We start from the raw sequence: 20,513 nt of genomic DNA, 5'->3' as shown, positions 1-20,513 counted from the left end.
TGTGTAGAAAACTCTGTTACCAAATTAACCTTTACATTGTCGCAGGATTCAGATTAAGACTGACAAACAGACGGACGGACAGACATTAACAGATGAGAACATGGGTGAACCTATTGTCCTGCCCGGTTGCAACGGTAGGGTACTGACAATCAAGCAACGAATAGTCAGAACAATTATGACTTTGCTTAAGTAAGTACAAATGCATACTAAAAATATTAGCCTCACTCTGGGAATACAAGGGCTGAACGCATGTGCGTGTGCAGTCCGCATAGGCCAATAAGGGATAACACGCTCCACTTTGACCGTTTGTTTAGGGGAAGTTTGTAGCGCCGTTAAATGTCGCATCGCCGTTATATGTCGCAGGCTACGAGATTTGTCGCAACGTTGACGATTAATGTCGCAAGGAACGATACAGTTCGCAAATCCTACTGACGATATACCGACGATATGTCGCAACTTTAACGATGCATGTCGCCAAAACGTCAACTGCCGATATATATCTCAACATTAACTATTAATGTCGCACACCTTTGTAATTCATGTAAAAAATGAAAAATTAAAGTAAAATGACTAAAACTTTAAGGTTAAATCTAGGCTTTTATGACCGTATTTTTTAAATTAAATGTTCATAATCCTAAAGTTTAAAATTTTTAAAAATCCCCAGACAGCATTACTTGTTCATTTCATCAGTTTATTGTTTAAACAAGGTATACCTAATAGTAGGAAATAAATTATCATATGATTATAAACTTGTTATTCATTTGTCTTTCAATTAAATTTTAATAATTTTTTATCGTGCACCTGTTAGACTCATTGTCCGAGACAACAATTATGCTTGACTCAAATCCAGCAATGCCATGCGTTTCAATACAACAATATACAATACCATACCATGCTTTACCTAAGCGTGCGGTGTGGAACCATACAACATTACCATACCGTACAGTTCCGTACCGTACCGTACCGTACCACACAATATCATATCGTGCCGTGCTATTGCACACAATAACAACCCGTACCGTACTGTACCGTAACGTACGGGACCTCTCCGTACCGTACGATACCTTGTATATTTTCATTTTAATGCTTTAAAGAAACAATGTACTATCTAATTATCTATTATTTGTATACTTTATCATAGTTTCATTAATCTGTGTATTGGTTTTCTAATGCGTCATCGTCCTAATCCTGTATTTGTCCACACCTTGTCAACATTTAAACGACCATGATTGAAACAAATCACACATTCCCAAATAATTTTAAATAACAGTGAAAGCAATATGTTTTGTTCATTCGACATCGAAAAAATAATTCGATTATTTCAATACAGTTAAAGGTTGTGTTTTACATATGCCTCACTCGGTCATCATCCGAAATGACGAGCCTTTATCTTCGGATAGGCAGTTTTCGATATAAAATGTGTTTAAACAGTGGATTAATGCAAAGTTGAAATACAGCCGCGCAAAGTTAGAAATGAGGAATTATTTTGGAATTTACAGCAGGAACGTTGAAGGTACATAAACACTTACATTTAAAGTATAGTCTTTTGAAAGTGTTGAGTAAATAACCTTAACTTCATTGACGTTGCCAATAAAATAAAGTTGTTGTCAAGAGAGTGCAGATGGTATAACTTGAAAAGTGGTTTGAAATAGTCATTATCCCTGCATGCATGAGAAAACTGGTGCATATTAAGTTCCCCATTTATGCTTGGAAAGTCGTCGAAGGCTGGAGAAGGGAAGTAACTGCACGTGGACCAGATTATGGATATGAAAAACACGTAACAGGGCTTTAACGGCACGTGAATCGCATTGTTAATACACGATTTTTCCCGTTCAAGCCCTCCTTTTGCCAAGTTTCTGCACCCCGCCAAAGAGCACTATGGATAGAGTTTATGCAATAATAACAAATAATCCATAAAAATTTAACACTGTCGTGTTTACATAAAACCAATGAGTAATTTATTTAATATTATGGAATATTATCATTTACTTCCATTGACTTTAACATATAAATATGAGCTGATATCCAACAAATTACACATAAGTATTTTCTTGAAGGTCTTAATTCCGTATTATAATAACAACGACTAATTTTGGAGCAGGATTATACCAACCACGATTGAAACGGTCTGTGCATGTCAAGTAAACATACATGCCAACGGGGAGTAATCTAGAGGCATGACATTCATACTAAACTCTCTTGAATTTTCATCCACTTAAATTATTTGTATACTTGCCGAAAAGGCGATTTGATAATTTTACATTTTGCTAGAATGTTTAAACGTACACAAAGTTACGTATTAGAAAATAAAGTTCGTTTTTGTGCGATGAAACATATTTAATGTTTTATATCAATTTTAACCATGACCTAGTTACAATCCAATATAAGCTCATCGATTTTTGCCTGAACACCATTAAAATACATTCTACACATTTTAACTCAACATATTCGCCTAAGAAGTGTCACACTGGTTCATGCCGATATGGTGTTGCTGTTAAGCTTGAAAACATAGGTTAAATAGGTGAGTCACTTCTTCAACAAAGAAATGCCATCATTATCATGATCAACATCCTCATCATCATCATCATCACCATCATCACCGCCAGCATCATCACCATCATCATTCCTTGACCAACCTGGCAGTGAGGGGCAAATAACGGTCGACGACACAACGATTATCTGCCATTCAGGTTTGTTATGGGCTACTGTGAGTAGCTCAGCCATAAGGAAAGACGACCAGCTTTTCGCATTGTTAATCCAGCTTTTCTTCTTTTCGGCCTCGACCGCAACCTCCCTCTAGCGCGCCCTGGGCACAAGAACAGAGAGAAGATCATGGTCACGTGTGTAATCAGGCCAGCTTTCTTTGACCATCGCTAAGAAGAGTTCTTTTGAGTACTGCAGTCATTTCCCGGACGCACTCGTTTGTCTTGTGCTCAATGTTAGTAATGAGTGGTAGTTTTCGGATACACTTGTGTTAAAATGCCTGTAACCTGCGTTCCTGCATGTCCACGTTAAGCGTCCCAGGGCGCCGTTTCATAAACGATAGTACGACAATTTTAACTTAGGAGAGAATTTTGTTATCTTAATAAGTAGACGAACTAGCTTATTGCTCGTCAAATATATACGGCGCTTGAGATGCCAATGTAATTCATTAAGTACTGAAAATTTATAATCATATGATATGGACTTAAGCAATTATGTATCTTCGAAAAATGTATCGTATCGCAAATGTGTACTTCGATGTTTATTGAAACGGTCCCCTGGTCTCTCAGCAGTACAGTAGGAACGTATTGCAGAAGCTGTCAATCGCTGCCTCAGCGGTGCTGGTATCATCTTTGGACATCTAATGTTTGAGGCTTTTAACATCTCAGAGTTCATTGCATTGTATGCACTTGTTTTGTTCGCGCTATTCACTGTAACTTTGATTCCCCATTGCTGACCGCCATCCAGCGAGCTCCTGCTCTTTCATTCAGTATTTTGGTAAGAGGTCACTGCTGGTGCCGCCCTTGAGGTCGTTGTCATAAGCGAATCTCAAAATATAGATGGGTCTGTCATCGATGGGGATGGGGGTATTGTGGTCTTGAAGGGGCTCCTGTATTTTATTATCAAGGAAAAGGTAAAACAGGGCGATGGATTGCATACATTACTGACGGACACCCGCTGGTGTCCATTCAGAAATATTGCGCTGGTAGGGTTTCCGTAGATGTTTCGGATGACTTGCATTTTTGTAAATGTTGAATCATCGCACAAACTGCAACAGGTCAGCATGCCACACGTTGTCGAAATCTTTCTTGAAGTGGATGACGTAGTGAATGATCTCATGTTGTTGATGTTGCAGGTGTTTCACAACTATAACTGTTTCGTTACAAATATGACCCGCTGTTCTCTTCAAAGCTCTGAATCCAGCATTTTCTTCCGCAAGCGATTCCTCGGCTTAAATTTGTTGTTGGCTGATAATGATGCGTAGCATGATTTGATCGGATAGCTGATGGTGCGGCAAATCTCGCACAGTGTAAGGTTCTTTGTGGTTTAAGGCAATGACCAGATACTTCGTCCGCTCCTTGGTTCACCTCCTCTGCTCCAAGATCGTCTGAAATATTAACGTCATGTCTGTATTTGTTGCCTCTCCTACGTGCTTATTCAGCTCGGAAGGGACGTTGTTCACTCCTGCCTATCCTTCCTTCCGACTGCGCACTGCCTCTTGTACGTCTGCTTTTAGTATAGACGGACTGTCGTCGTCCGCTTCTGGACTGGGATCGTTCTGAAGAAGACTAGGGTATGGTTGAAGCGGGTAGTTATAGTGGTCGCTCTGGTATTCATCTATCAAAAATCAAATTAGGTAATATAATAAGTAATGAAGACTTCTTTTGTTTATTAGGTGTGAGACAGGGTGAATCATTATCACCGTTCCTTTATTCTATCTATGTGAATGACCTTGAGGAACATTATATGTTAAATGGTTTAAATGGGATTGATATTGGAATATTGAAATTATTTATATTACTATATGCAGATGATATTGTTATTATGGCTGAGTCGGAGGAAGAGCCTAATAAAGGTGTGTGCTTGTTGGAAGAATACTGTGATGGATGGAAACTATGTGTAAATTCAAATAAAACTAAAGTTATTTTTTTAAAGGGGAGAAATTAAGGAGAAATATGAATTTTGCATATAAAGGCGAGGCTTTAAAAATTGTAAAATCTTTTAAATATTAAGGAAGTGTATTTACCACGGAAGGATCATTTGCAAGTACTTTAGAAACTCTTGCTGGACAAGCTTCAAAAGCGGTTTTTAAATTAAATTCATATTTAGACTCTACTTAATTTTCCTTCAATCAATATTCAGACCAAAGTACAGTTATTTGATCAACTTGTTTTACTTATTTTAAATTATTGCTCAGAAATATGGGGCTTTAATGAATCCATGACACTTGAGAGAGTACATTTAAGTTTCTGTAAAAAAATTAAAAGGTGTGAAAATATAAACTCGAAATAATTTTGTGCATGGAGAACTTTGTAGAACATCCTTAATTGTGAGACGTGCAGTTGATGTAATAAGGTATTGGCTTAAAGTTACCCATTTAGAAGACCATAAATATGTTAAGTGCATATATTTATATATGTGTAACAGTTTGATAAGTAAACCAAATATGCACACATGGGCTAAAGCCGTTTGTAACTTGTTGCAGTCCTTGGGAGTACACTATGCATGGATAAACCAATGAGTAGGTGATGATAAGTGATTTTTATCTCTTGTTATATCTAGATCAAATGATGCTTTTTATTACAAATTTGATGTCTGAACTGAATAATGTATCAAGAGCAGTAAGTTATAATCTTTTTTTTGTAAATTTGAATTCCAGTCTTAATTAAATGATGTTACTATTGATACGTTTAGGTTTAATCTGTGCCGACTAAGAGTATCTTCACATAGATTGGAAATAGAGTCAGGCAGATGGCATAAACCAGAATCTATACCATACCAGGAAAGAAAATGTCAACATTGCAATATCTTGGAAGATAATTTTTTGTTTGTTTGAATGTTCCATAAACAATGATATTAGAAAAAACTAATACATAAAGCAATATTACTGGAAAAGACCAAATATTCCAAAATGTATTAGAGTTAATGCAATTTAATTACCAAACAATAAACAGAAATTTAGCAATTTATGTTTATAAAGCATTTATTCAAAGAAATGTATACAAATATTATTTTGAGTAATATCCATGTCAGAAAAGTTGACTGCTCGCAGTCAATAGTGCTTTTTATGTAAGCATTATGTTGAAATACATGTATCTTTTAACTATATATCTATAGAACTTAATATAGTTTGTAAATGATCAATCGTGCCATGAACTTGTATTTATTGATGACCACTTGCATGCATTTTGTTTGTATAAATATATTCAACATACATGTGTACTCATGGACTGTAATGTCTAATGTATCTTGAATAAACCTATAAACCATTACATCTGTTTAAACCTATTGTATGTGGTGCTTTGTATAGACCTCCTTTACAACATAACTTTTATACCAGTCTAGAATCTTTGTGCTCTTCATGCAATGATTTTTTAGAACATGAATCTATTTTAATGGGTGATTTTAACACTGATGTGTCCATGAACAAATGTAATACTCTTTTAAAGTGTTTCAAATCATTTATTAATATGTTCATTACAAACAACTGATTTCAGAACCAACTAGAACTTGTTCTACCATTGAAACCATAATTGATTTGATATTGGTTTCTAATATTGACAACATTACTCAGTCAGATGTAATTCACACTTCCTTTAGTGATCATAGTTTAATATTTTGTACTAGGAAAGTTAGTAAAATTCCTATTAGTTCTCATAACAACGTTACTTTAAGATCTTTAAAAAATTATAATACAGAAGATTTTCAGGCAAGTCTTTTAGCCATTGACTGGACTCCTGTTCTGTTATGTGATAGTGTTAATGAAGCTTGGTGTATTTTTAAACATCTATTTTTATATGTGATAGACAACATAGCTCCTGTAAAACAGACTAGAATTAAGCAGAGAACAGAACCTTGGATAGACTCAGACATTCTCAGTGCTATTAATGAAAGAGACAAAGCCTTTTACAATTATAAAAAGGATATAAGTGTAGATAATTATAACATATTTAAGACTCTTAGAAATAAAGTTCAGTTACTTGTTCACAATGCTAAAAAAGATTATTTTAACAATGTACTTGATCAAAATAAAAATGATTCATCAACTCTTAAAAATCTTGGTTTGCCTTCAAAGAAAGGTTCAGCAACATCTGGCTCCAACATGTGTTTAAACATTGATAATAATATTTGTTTTGAAAAGAAACTTATTGCTGAAACATTTAATGAATTCTATACAACTATTGCATGTAAACTTGTTGCAAAATTACCTGAAAGTGTACACAAATTTGGTGTTAATTTTGTTAATTCTTTTTATGCAAATAAGGGTGTTTATGCTAATAGTTATTCTTTTTCCATTGTAACTGAGAGTAAAGTTCTTAAATATTTAACTTCACTTGGTACAAAGAAAGCTACTGGCTTAGATGGCATACCTTCGCGTTTTGTCAAAGACGGGTCCTCTGTTATTGTTAGTCCCTTAACTCACATCATTAATTTGTCCCTCATACAAGGTTAAGTCCCCGATGATCTTAAGACGGCAAGAGTTGTTCCCCTCTATAAAAAGGATGACAAATTGTCTGTAGGTAATTACCGGCCTGTGTCCATTTTAAATGTTATTTCTAAAATCCTTGAAAAGGTAGTTTATGACCAGGTTGAATCTTATTTTAAAGATAATAAATTATTGTATAAATTTCAGTCAGGTTTTAGAAGTGGCTTCTCCACGGATACTTGTTTAATTCACCTAACAGATTTTATCAGGTATGAAAATGATAAAGGTAATATTGTTGGCATGGTTATGTTAGATTTACAGAAGGCGTTTGATACAGTCGACCACTCAATTCTTCTCATGAAGCTTCGTGCATCCGGTCTTAGTGATAGCGTTTTAAACTGGTTCAAATCATACTTGTCGGATAGAAACCAGCTTGTTGATGTCTCCGGTACCTTTTCTTCTAAGGCCAGTATAACCTGTGGTGTACCCCAAGGCTTAATCCTTGGACCCCTTCTTTTTCTAATTTACGTGAATGATATGTCAGCTGTGGTTAAAAATAAATTGTTATTATATGCTGATGATTCTGGAATCCTTGTTTCAGGTAAAAGTGTACTTGTTGTTGAAAAGGCACTAACAGATGATATGAACTTGGTTAGCCAATAGTTGATTGACAATAAGTTGTCATTGCACTTAGGTAAAACTGAGTCAAATGTGTTTGGGTCCAAGCAAAAACTCAGGTCACAATCTAGCATTGATATATCTTGTAATGGTACACCCATTGCTTCTACATCATCCGTTAAGTATCTTGGAATTACCCTTGACCAAAACCTTTCTTTCTGCTCAATGGCTGAGTCTCTTTTGAAAAAGGCCAATTCTAGGTTAAAATTCCTTTATCGTAAGAAAGATTTCCTTACTTTGCATACGAAGAAACTTCTTGTAATGTCACTGATTCAGTGTCCTCATGATTATGTTTGTTCTGTTTGGTATAATAGTATAACTCAGTCTTTAAGAAATAAGTTACAAACCTGTCAAAATAAGTTAATTAGGTTTGTTCTTGACCTTGATTCTAGAGTTCATATTGACCAATCTCACTTTAAGTCCCTCAACTGGTTACCAGTTCACATGAGAGTAAATCAAATAATGTTATGTCATGTCTTCAAAATAAGAAATGGCCTTTTTCCAGATTACTTGAGTGAACACTTTGTTTCCCAAGATTCTATGCATAATTACAGCACTAGGCTAAGTAAAAAGGGTGGGTATTGTTTACCCAAGGTCAAATGTCATGGTTCCAAATCCTTTTCTTTTAACAGCATTAAACTCTGGAACTCTTTACCTGAGTCACTCACAGAGGTCAACCGGTTAGAAGGCTTTAAGGTTGCCATTAAAAGTCATTTAATGAATAATATTTATTTTTTTATATATGTGTATCTTTTCACTTTTAATAAGCAGATATTAACTTCATCTAAAGACCTATAGATATAATAGGTCTTTGCTTCATCTTAGGTTTTTATTTTTAATAATTATCAGTTCATACTTCATAACATACATTTTAGCAATATATTTAATTTAGATAATTCATGATACCTCATATCATCAAATTACAACTGTCAAAATATCTATGTGTTGCAGTAATTGATAACATTATCAATTGATCTTAGTTTCCAGCTCCTGTCATATTTTCTGAGCACTACTGTGATAATTAGTTTGATCTCTTTTGAACGGTGATATATATTTTTTATTTCATTAAATAATTATTTTACTATGAACATAGTTATGTTTAATGTCAACATAGTTATGTTTAATGTCTGCCTCTTTTTGTCATGCCACCAATAATAAGGACCACATTGGAAATAAGGGCTTGCTCTTTTTTGTGTTATCCTTGGTTTGGTGAGCATGTCATAGTTTATTGTACATGATATAGTTTTTAATAATTGCTTATTATTTTATTCTATGTTATGTTGTGAACTGTGTATATGCTTCCTATGCCGAAATAAATCTATCTCTCTATTTATCTATAACCCACATATGCCTAGCGTCTAGAAAAAAAGGCCTTGGCAAACAGCGTAGACCAAGATGAGACGCCGCATGATCATCTGGGTCTGCGTTGTTTGCTTTAAGGAATTTCTGTAAGAAATATTCTAAATATAAAAATAAATATACTAGACATCACTAATTGATCCAATTTAGAAGGATGGGAGAGTCCACTAGGCATAAATGGGTTAAGATTGCGGTCATCTCGGTAAGGCGGTTTCCGTTAGCGTCTGCTTTATCACAGGCCTTGGCTGACTGGTATTTGTGTTGGTCTTGATGGTGATCTAAGCCTTGATACTGCTTCCTGTGGATATCTGTTTGTCTCTTTGCTCATCAATTCACTCATTCAAACAACAAATTATATAAACCCATGAAAAAGACGTGATACGCATTGAACTGTCGAATTACAAGATTGCGTAGCGTCTTGCAGTCTTTTTGGAAAAAAAACAAAACATTTCTGTATTCGATGTACATGCTCACAATAATGTACTTGCTCAGTTTTCGCGGAACATAATAGAAATAACACACCATAAAGTCAGTTGGTTTAAATATCTCAAACAGGTAAAAAACAATTTCGACCTTGTCCTCGATAGACTGAAATGATATGAATTTCTGATATGGATTTCACAAGTTCACAGAAAAAATAAACCAAACGTAAATATTTAATTGTGGACCTGATCGATCATGTTTGCTACGGATATTAATTTATACGTATCGACTGTCGTAAACATTAATCAGCGCTATTAAAAACAGTTAATATTTATACGAAATTATTCAACCGTTAATATTGAAATAGTATTATCTTAGCCCGTATTATTGAATCATATTCGACATATGAAACGCGCCTATAGATGTATATGATACGGTCTGTTAACACTGTAAATAGATTTCTGTTTCCGGTCTCATGTAAATCATATCTCACCATTTGACTAAAGAAAATAACTTTCTACACGCGTTCACGCATAATTCGATTTTGGCAACTGGCAACATGGGTGCCCCGGAAAGCAAACACAGGTAATATAACTATATTATATCGCTGAATAACAAATAATTGCTGTTTTCTTTTTAATATTCCATACACATGTATACATTTGGAATAAATATATATTATATATTATTATTATAACAAAATAAGGGAGCGCATTAACTAACGTGAATAAATCTATACTTCATGTTTAGTGAAGTCTTGAGAAAACGATTTTAAGGATTTTAATTATATATTACATTACTTGAAAAAAGTTAATATTTTCAGTTTATTTGGAAATAAAATTTCGCGATGTGAAATCGAAATTACATCGCGAAAATAGGTGACATAACGATATACACGCAATAAATAAAGCAAGTAATCATTATATATAAAATATATACAATTCACTACGAATGCACAATTTTCATTCCTGGGTTAACCACGTGACGATGATGATCAATCTACTCGAGTTATGTATAGTTAACTGGTAGTTACCTGGTAGACATACCCAGTAAAATTGTATTACCGATTATACTAAAAATATGTAAACTTAACAAATTTTATAAGTAATATAATATACCAGTCGTGCTATTTTAATCAATATAAAGTTATACTTGTAAAAAAAATACGATATATAAGAATTTTTCTTTTTTCGTCGTTTGTGGTTGACAGTTCCTTTAAAATAATATGATTATAGGTGCTACCTAATTTACGGGCAAAAGCTTTTTAAGTTTTTTTGATAACTATGTATTTTTAATAAATATATTGACATGATTGTGTTCAAAATATTATAATTGTTGCAATAATTAAGTAATGCATTCAAAAAAATCAATCTTAAAACAAGTTACATGTTCCAAGCTTAAAGATCTAGCATCTTATATTTTTTGTTTCCTAGCCACAGGAATTTACAGCTGGTTCGGTGTCTGTGGTATAGTGGATGGGGTGTCTGCTAACTGGCTTAGTCACTGGGAGGACTCTGTATTGATCTCTTAAGTGGGAGCATTCTTTAGATAACCCTAAAGACATACTATGGCGTACCATTTGGGTTGAAAGTCAAGAAGACCTACAAGTTAAAAAGAGAAATGTACGTCGAAGTACAATAATTGTACGTAGACATAAATATCAAATACACTTCGAAGTATATATTTGTACGTCAAAGTACAATTTGTACTTCGACATACATGTTTGTACTTCTACGTACACATTTTTTGAACAGCCAATCAAAACACTAGTCTCTTGAGCCGCTTTTCCTTCAGATTTATTCATAATAAATGTTTAAAATCTCTTTTTTAATTGAGGACAAAATTAATAAAAATCTCAGAATGGCATAAAAACAACACATAGAAGTTTCAAGTATTTAATGCATTGGAATAGATTATATACAAATTTGAAGAAGATTCAATTGCTACCTTTTTAAAATTAAAATTATTTAGCATATTGTGAGTATTTATTGATCATGCGGGGGGGGAGTATTACGACCGTCCAGTGCATTACTGTGTAGGAAATTCCCAACGGTAACCAAACAGTTACCAAGCATTAACGGGATAAATAATGTATTATAACCTCCCCGTTGGTCGTATTTTGTGATAACCATAACTTGCATAAGTCAGAGGTTAATTCCGCCACGCCAGGTCAATAAATACGCACAATATCTATGAGTTAGCGGTCGATAGTCGCATAATTTGGTATAAATTATAATAATAATAATGATTAATAAATACGCACAATATCTATGAGTAAGCGGTCGATAGTCGCATAATTTGGTATAAATAATAATAATACTTATGTTCAATGTCAAATATCTCTAAAAGCAACAGATGTAAGGTGTCTTCTGATTGGCTAACACTCAAGGGTCGGTGAAAAATGTACGTCGAAGTACGTTTCTCGTTCTACCTAGTAGGTCTTGTAGACTTTCGACGTCATGGTACGTCATATAGACACTAAGTACTGGTCCTACCCAGGAACCAGTTTGTTTCATCAAATGTCTCAATTCAACTTGACAGCTTGCTAAAGCAGTTGCATTTAGCATACAGTACATGTGATGTGTCAAATCAATTTTGATTGACAAATTTGACAGGATTTTTTTTAATCCAATAAGTTTTAGACTGCCAAATAACACACACTACGTATTGAAAGCCATACCTGGAGCTTTCGTCTGTATACCACTGACTTCATCAGAAGGATGATTTCTACTGTTGGAAAACGTTAACACCACTAATTGTCTTCTTATTTATTATCAATGTATAATTATGTGTAACAGCATAACAACATACTTGTTTCGCAATTCAAATATTTAATAAATACAGGTATCTTGCAGGTTTCTAATTTTCTTTCGCAAACTATTGTGGAATAGTTTAAATTGTGTCGCCACTAAAAAACTAGCCATTTTGTAGCAATTCTAAAATCACAGTCTAAACTGCATACACTTAGCTCTATAGTTACAATTTGAATGCAAATATTAGAATGCATCATGTTATATCATCCATATTTTGTTATTTAAACATTCAAATAACACATAATACAGTACATATATAAAAAGATATGTGGTATTGTGTGGATATACAAAACACTTCACATCATTTATTTGCACATAAAATAATAGTTACAAAATAAGTAAAACTCATCAACCTACATTTGAAGAATATCTACGTATATGAAATTACAAAGTGGTGTTATTGTATTACCTTTTACAAAATTAACATTGCTGGGTTTGCACTAGCTATAAAACATTTATCATGGATTAGCAAGTAACAACCAATTTATTAATTACACAATAGAACGGAAATCATATTAATTGCATTATGCATTTACTAAACAAGCTATTTGCTACTGTTTAGAATTACACTATCTTACTAAAAATGATCACAGGTACTTAGAGCCCCTACATACTTGTGGTAAGTTTTGTATTACTAGTTTGACAATAATCGGCAGACACTTGTCGATATACAGACAAAATTTGCATGAGAACTTTTCATATTTTTTCAGCATAATTGCCCTCAAATTGTTAATTTAACAACCCTTTGACATTGTTTGCACATCTGATCTTATTATACCATAGCTGATTTTTGTTTATAGATAGACATATATAGACTTTTCAAAGTTCTATAAAAGTTCACACATGTTCCATCCAAGTAAACAAACAGAACCAATAAAGATCACCACAGATAATAACTGTGTGTATAGCTTGGAAATTTTGATAGTTAGGGAATCCCTCCTTTGTTGATTTCTGTAAACCAAAACTGTCAGTTTTGCTGGATAGAATGGCTTGTATAATGCCCAGCTCTTGCCTTGGCAAAACAGCTTCTAAAAACGGAAAACCAACAAATATCTTAAAATTTGATCAATAATGCAGACAATTTATAAATGTTTTGTTTTTTGTTGATTTCGAATCTGGAAGATTTTTTACGTAAGAATGTGGTACGAAAAGTCCAACGGTATCGGATTTTGTGGTTTTAGGTCTAAACTAATTATAGTGATATGTAACCTTTCGGGATATCGGTAAAGTGCGAGCAGACGAGGTGTAAATACGTTAAAAATTAAAGCTAAAAGACTAAAAAGTTAGATCTGAATATCTTTAAATTTTGTGAATAAATGTGTTTCTGGTGGATAACAACGACAACTTACCAGAATATTGCTCATGATCACACGTAAAACTTCTTTCTGAGAGCGAATGGAAAATGCGTCACAAATTCTGATACATAAACAGTAGGGTGTCGTTATTGAAATACCGCGAGAATACTGGAAGAATAGAGATGCCAACTATAGTGTTTAAAACAAATAATTTTTTAACAAGCGTTTGTGATTTGTCAGGATAATAATAACAATAAGATATCGAAAAGATCAAAGCAAATAAATTCGATAGAAATCTGAGATTCGGCAATATATTAAAGACGGGTTATGTTCCCCTAAATTGTGTTCGGTGAAGACTGTTACTATATGTAGTGAACCAGTCTTCGGCTTATACCCACTGAAGAAGAGCATTCAGGGGAGATAATTGAGTAATGACTTAATTCTGGAACGGTTGCGAAGAAAAACAAATAATGCGAGAATATTTAGTGCGATTCGCTACACAATTATGATGTCATTGATATAACTTTTCCTGAGGTATGTATTTACATGTGATTTAGCATATGTCAAAGTGTTTTTGATTTGTTCAAGGTCATAAATAGCATCGCGAAAATATATGTCGCGTGGCAAATTTTGTTGAGACGTATCCATATGTGGTATTCTTATGTAATTTTATGTCTAAATTCCCATATGTATGAACGGTCAACGCCCGCTTCGCGGGCTTTTGCCCGTATTACTTTTTGAACATAAAATATAATGTGACACTGTCGGTTTAAAGCAATAACTACAAACAAACGATTTACAAAAGCATGTAACCATTCAATTTGCCTACCTCAAATTGCAAGGTCTGAACTGTGTACACATTTGTACGATACACATACTGACAGCTCAAGTCTCTATTTTTAGAGCCACGGATGACTATAGCGGAGGCGAGTACCAATGTGAGAACATGCTGTCCTGCTCCGAATGTGACGGCCAGTGTTTGCCCGGATGTTGTAAGATGGGAAATGGAGGAGATAGTACCGGCAGTGGAGGCGGGAGTTGTGATGGAAGTGGTGGTGGAGGCGGTGGAGGCGGTGGAGGGGGAGGAGGTTGTGGCGGCGGAGGTGGTTGCGGCGGCGGGGGCTAACTCAGGCATTAAGAACTTGAATGTAAACCCGCTTACGATGAGGCGCAGAGCTGGCACATTCTTTTTTACATAACTATTTTGAAAATTCAGATAATCATTTTGTTAATACGAAACAAAACATTATTAAAAATAATAAAGAAGACATTTAACTTCCGTTTACGTTATTGTATTACCTTTATTAATTCAGATATGTAAGTTTACGCATTCCATGTATGCATGCGCTATATAGATGTATATTATGAATCTGTACTTGCCCTGTTTGTTTTTAATCTTTTGACCGGGCGTCATTTAAAAAGTGTAATATCACAAGAAACTACTAAAAGACAATGATTAACCCGACTATATGGAATTTAAACAAAATTTGTGAGTATATTACCTATTTTATTGAATTGCAACCGTGATCATGTATAGGCAAGCGTGGTTCCTAGGTTCAACCTATCATCATATAAAGCTATATTTAAATCAATCAATTAAATTATACATTTAAATTATGATTTTAAAAGAAGCAATTAATCCTTAACCTGAACTGTTACCTTGACATATGAAGGACAAACATTGGAAATGTACACGCGCATCAATCCTTCCAGAAATAAATATAAATACAATAAAAGTTAACGTCAACAAGTTAACTTTCAGTATTTACTTGCAAAAGCGGTTTAAAACATTATTCATTTTATGCATCAAGTACAAAAAAGACCGAATATTTTTGCATAATACATGTAACTGTAAACCATTGATGTGAAAAGTCGGTCTTATAATTGCCCTACGTATTATTTTGGTATATAATTTGATTTATGTACTGAAACATTGGCACTAAACGTTAAATTAAAAAAGAATAACTTGCATTAATGGAATGTGCATGTGACGAATTCAGACGGAACGTCACTATCAGCGTGGTGGTTGTTTGTGTTCTCTACAATTCTTTTCAATTGTTCGAAAAAATCTTGATTAGGACTTTTGGCTACTGAACTTTTGGCGCAGGACATTGAACAAAATAATAAAAGCGACAAAAAGAATGTTTGACCACATGCATTGGATGTGTGACTTGTATCTTAATATTTAAAAGTGGTATTTTAGCAAAATATGGTGAAAACAAACAAAACATATGACAACGTCAGTTAAAACACAATACAATCAAATTGACGTGCAATAAAGTGGAATGACAAAACAAAAATGGTAAAGCCTGTTTAATAGTATTACAAGGTTGATGAGACAAAATACTAACATTTTTGCGATTCGGAATACGTGAGGTGAGGAATACCTGACGTGACCCGAGATGCATATTACTACATAGGCTAACGTTTAGTGTTTATTTATTGAATTTCTTTGTAAAACTAGTATGGAACGTTCTAAAAAACTCGGATTCTGTATATTAAGTGGTTAATATTTCTATAAATAGCACACTGTAAAGATTTTATGATACGTATATTATTTCCCATGCGTTTTTTCACGCATAAATAATTTAACAAAAACTCATAGACTGTATATCTTTATATTTAGTACAACGTTAGGAGTCTATTTTTCTTTTATTTAGAAAAATATATTGTATACACGTTTTTTTACAATTAAAAATATGTGATCCTGGTAAGCTAAATATTGCGACTTGATTTGAAGATTTAATTTTTTGTAAAAACTAATAACAAATCTTCATTTTCTAAAGATAGAAAGATTATTTTCCAAAACCACTTTAAATTGTGGTTAAATTACTAAACGCCAATGCATTAGCAACACTGAATATTACAATTACACTACATAAAATTTAAGGATAAACTTAATGTATGCAAGTAAAATAGGTAAATTCTCTCGCAACCCTGGGCATTAGACTTAATGGAAATTTATTAAAATACTAACTAAATGCTGACCGTTGTGAACTTGTGATGGAAGTCGGCCCAAAAAACCTCGTCGGGTTATCTAGATCTAACCTTAAACATCTTTTCAATATTTACATGACTTACAAAGGTGTGCGGCATTTATCGTTAATGTTGCGACATATATCGGCAGTTTAAAATTTTGCGACATTTATCGTTAAAGTTGCGACGTATATCGTCACTAGGATTTCCGACATGTATCGTTCCTTGCGACATTTATCGTCAACGTTGCGACAAATCTCGTAGCCTGCGACATATAACGGCGATGCGACATTTAACGGCGCTACACAGTTTCTTCTAAACGAAAAACTGGTCTAAGCGGAAAGAGTCTTCCCTGATAAGCGTGTGCGAACTGCGCAGGCTAATCTGGGAAGGCGCTTTACGCACTTACTTTCATTGAATCAAGATTTTCTAGAGAATGGATAATATTTTTACACATGCGTAACGGATTATGATATCACTAGCTTAAGTTGTAAAATAGTCAACCGTGAAAATAATTATGTAGAAATGAGTTTTGGCTTGACTATAATTACATGTGTTCGTTACTGTAGATTTCTACGAATGGTTTATTATTTACTCGTTCAAATATTATTTTCTCTGAGTACTTGCAAGCAACGAAATCATGGGTTCGATCCCCACCGTGGGAGCGTTCTCTAGATCTCTCCGAAAGACACCAAGTACTGGTTCAAGGCCCAGGAAACGGACTCGATAGCATTTATATAAGCCTCAGGCTTTCGATGCAATCGAGCTAAAATAAATAGGTTAACACTAAGCAACGAAATCAACAGTATTCATTTTATCTCATGCTTTTTCATCGCTTTGGTAACATTATATTTTGATTAAATTTGAAAAATTCGCGTGATTATAATGTGACGAATTAGTAACTGTATTGTTTAGCAATGTATAATTTTCCAATCCGTTTTATACTTTCTATAAATGCGAGAAACAGGACACAAACTTAAGTGAACATGAGAACAAACAATCGTCAATGAATATTGATGCATATCAACTGAAGACTTGTTAAACACATTTAAGCCTTGTGGACTCTCCCATCCTTCTAAATTGAATCAATTTATTTCTTCAATTTATTTACATCATGCGGCGTCTCATCTGGGTCTACGCTGTTTGCCAAGGCGTTTTGAAGGAGCATATCGACGTAATACAAGTTTGAGGGTGCATGTGGAGTGAATACTAATATGATTTAAACAGTATTAATCATGTTACGTTGAACATGACATTGGAAATAACATTCAAACAACAATAGATGAGAAAACAGTAAAATACTAGTTTAAGAGGGCACATGGACTGAATACAAGTTTAAGGGGGCATATTGACAGTATACTAGTTGTTGAGGGTATATGGACGGAATACGAATAGAAGGTGGCAAATCGACTGAAAATTAGTTTAAGCATGCATATCGACGGAATACTAGTTTAAGAAGGCGTATCGATAGAATACTAGTTCAAGAGGGCATATGGACTGATAATAGTTTCAGGGATCATATCGCCTGGAATCTAGGTTAAGGGGGCAAATCGACTGAAAACTAGTTTAAGCGGACATATTGACGGAATAGTAGTTTAAGAAGGCATATCGACAGAATACTAGTTAAAGAGGGCAACTCGACGCGATTATAGTTTAGTTTAAACCTATTTATTTAAGCTCGATTACACCGAAAGCCATATGCTTATTGAAACGCTCTCGAGCCCGTTTCCTGGGACTAAAAACCAGTATTGGTTTATTATATTTGATTGGTGTTAAAGGGGGAGGAATATTGACTGTCGATATGCCGCACTTATATTTAAAGTGCGGCATATCGACAGAATACTAGTTAAGGGCAACTCGACGTTATTATTGTAGAAGTGGGGAATATCGACAGAATACTAGTTTAAGAGAGCAACTAGACTTGATTATAGTTTAACTGCGGGATATCGACAGAATACTAGTTAAAGAGCGCAACTAGACTTGATTATAGTTTACCTGCGGAATATCGACAAAATACTAGTTAAAGAGAGCAACTATACTTGATTATAGTTTAACTGCGGAATATCGACAGAAGACTAGTTAAGGGCAAATAGACGTTAATATAGTAGAAGTGGGGAATATCGACAGAATACTAGTTAAAGAGGACATTTTGACGTAATTACATTTAAAGTGCGGCATATCGACAGAATACTAGTTAAGGGGAACTCAACGTTAATATAGTAGAAGTGGGGAATATCGACAGAATACTAGTTAAAGAGGACATTTTGACGTAATTATAGTTAAAGTGCGGCATATCGACAGAATACTAGTTAAGGGCAACTCGACGTTATTATAGTAGAAGTGGGGAATATCGAAAAAATACCAGTTAAAAAGGGCATATTGTCTGTAAAAAAACAGTTTACGTAGGCTTCTTGAACATTGTCACGTTCAAGAACAATTTATATTTAATGAAAATTAATACATGTATGCAGTTACACTAATATTTGCTTAAATATTGACGTACAAGTATTGTACTTTTTTTTTTCGACATGTGTTTCCAGTCGGATTCGAACTAACACGGTCTACAACAATCGCGCAATTCAACGAAAACTTTACAAGAGTACAACACTGTTATAAGAGGCCGTAATTAGATAAGCGCAAGCATATAGCAGTAAATGTACTTCATGCTCAGTTTGTGTATCAAATTTAGACTAAGAACTTATATATCATGGGACCCCACTGTATCGCGGTACTTGTCGAAAAATCAATTACTTTGTAGCAAAAAATTCGATATGTTCCCTAAAGTTTATGTTTAATCCCTAAGAAAATCATTATTTCACTAAACATTCGCATTTATTTTACTTTAGTGTGAGAATAAAAGACGTAACAGCATAAAGGTCATAACCTGTCAAATCGTCCGTAAAATCTAGGTCACTCCATTATATCCCGCTAATGTTACAAAAGGAAAAAAAATCAAGTATGGTGGGCAACAATTGCCATAAAATTTTTAATAGGGTACATAACATATTATATCATCATTATAAACAATGTGAAACACAATTTTATCATAAATAAGATTTTTAATCAGTTTTAACTTTTACACAGAGAATTAATCTGTGTTTTCAATCGTAAATCTGTAAACATGTTTATTCACAATGAGGACACAGAAATTCAGTGTCCCGTCGTATTACACTGACATTTGTACATAATTTCAAATGAGTCAAATGTGGACATTTGTCACATTTTCCCCATGTCACCAATGTTATGTATGGGAACTTGTCAATATCTACAGGCTCAAATCTATTGCAAACGCAACATGATTCCGATTCAGCCTCAATGTCCTCATCGCTGTCCGCATCCTCGGGACTCAAAATGGGCACATGTTGTTTGCCGAGTCCAGATGTACTCGGCTTAGGTCCCTTTGGCGTGTCCTTTTCTTTATCTTCGGTAGTTAGTGGTACTACAATTGTGTTTTCTGCGGCTGTAAGTTGCTGGACATTTTTTTCGTGCATCAAGTTGCCTGTTATTTTGAATGGCGGCACGAATCGTTTGGGTTTCGGCTTCAATGCTTTTGTTATCGTCTTTTTGGTGAAGAAATCAATAGCTGGTGACTCTAATTCATGTGGTGCATCAACTGCATTCTGCATCTGGATTTGTGTCTTTCTTTATTATGTATGGTTGATTTGGATGCAACGTCAGGTTCACGAAATATTGTTGATGGTGCGATCTTTGAGTCATCTATTGCCTATTTGTTGAATGGAGAAATTCCGGTCTTTTTTGAAGGCTGATATAAAATTCTCTGGAGAAAGGGCTTTGAGATAGGGCTTTGATGTTAGTTCGGCAATATTATATTTGGTGATG

This window comes from Dreissena polymorpha, chromosome 13, assembly GCF_020536995.1.
Source record: "Dreissena polymorpha isolate Duluth1 chromosome 13, UMN_Dpol_1.0, whole genome shotgun sequence".
Lineage (NCBI taxonomy): Eukaryota > Metazoa > Mollusca > Bivalvia > Myida > Dreissenidae > Dreissena > Dreissena polymorpha.
Note: the sequence above shows the minus strand (reverse complement) of the source record.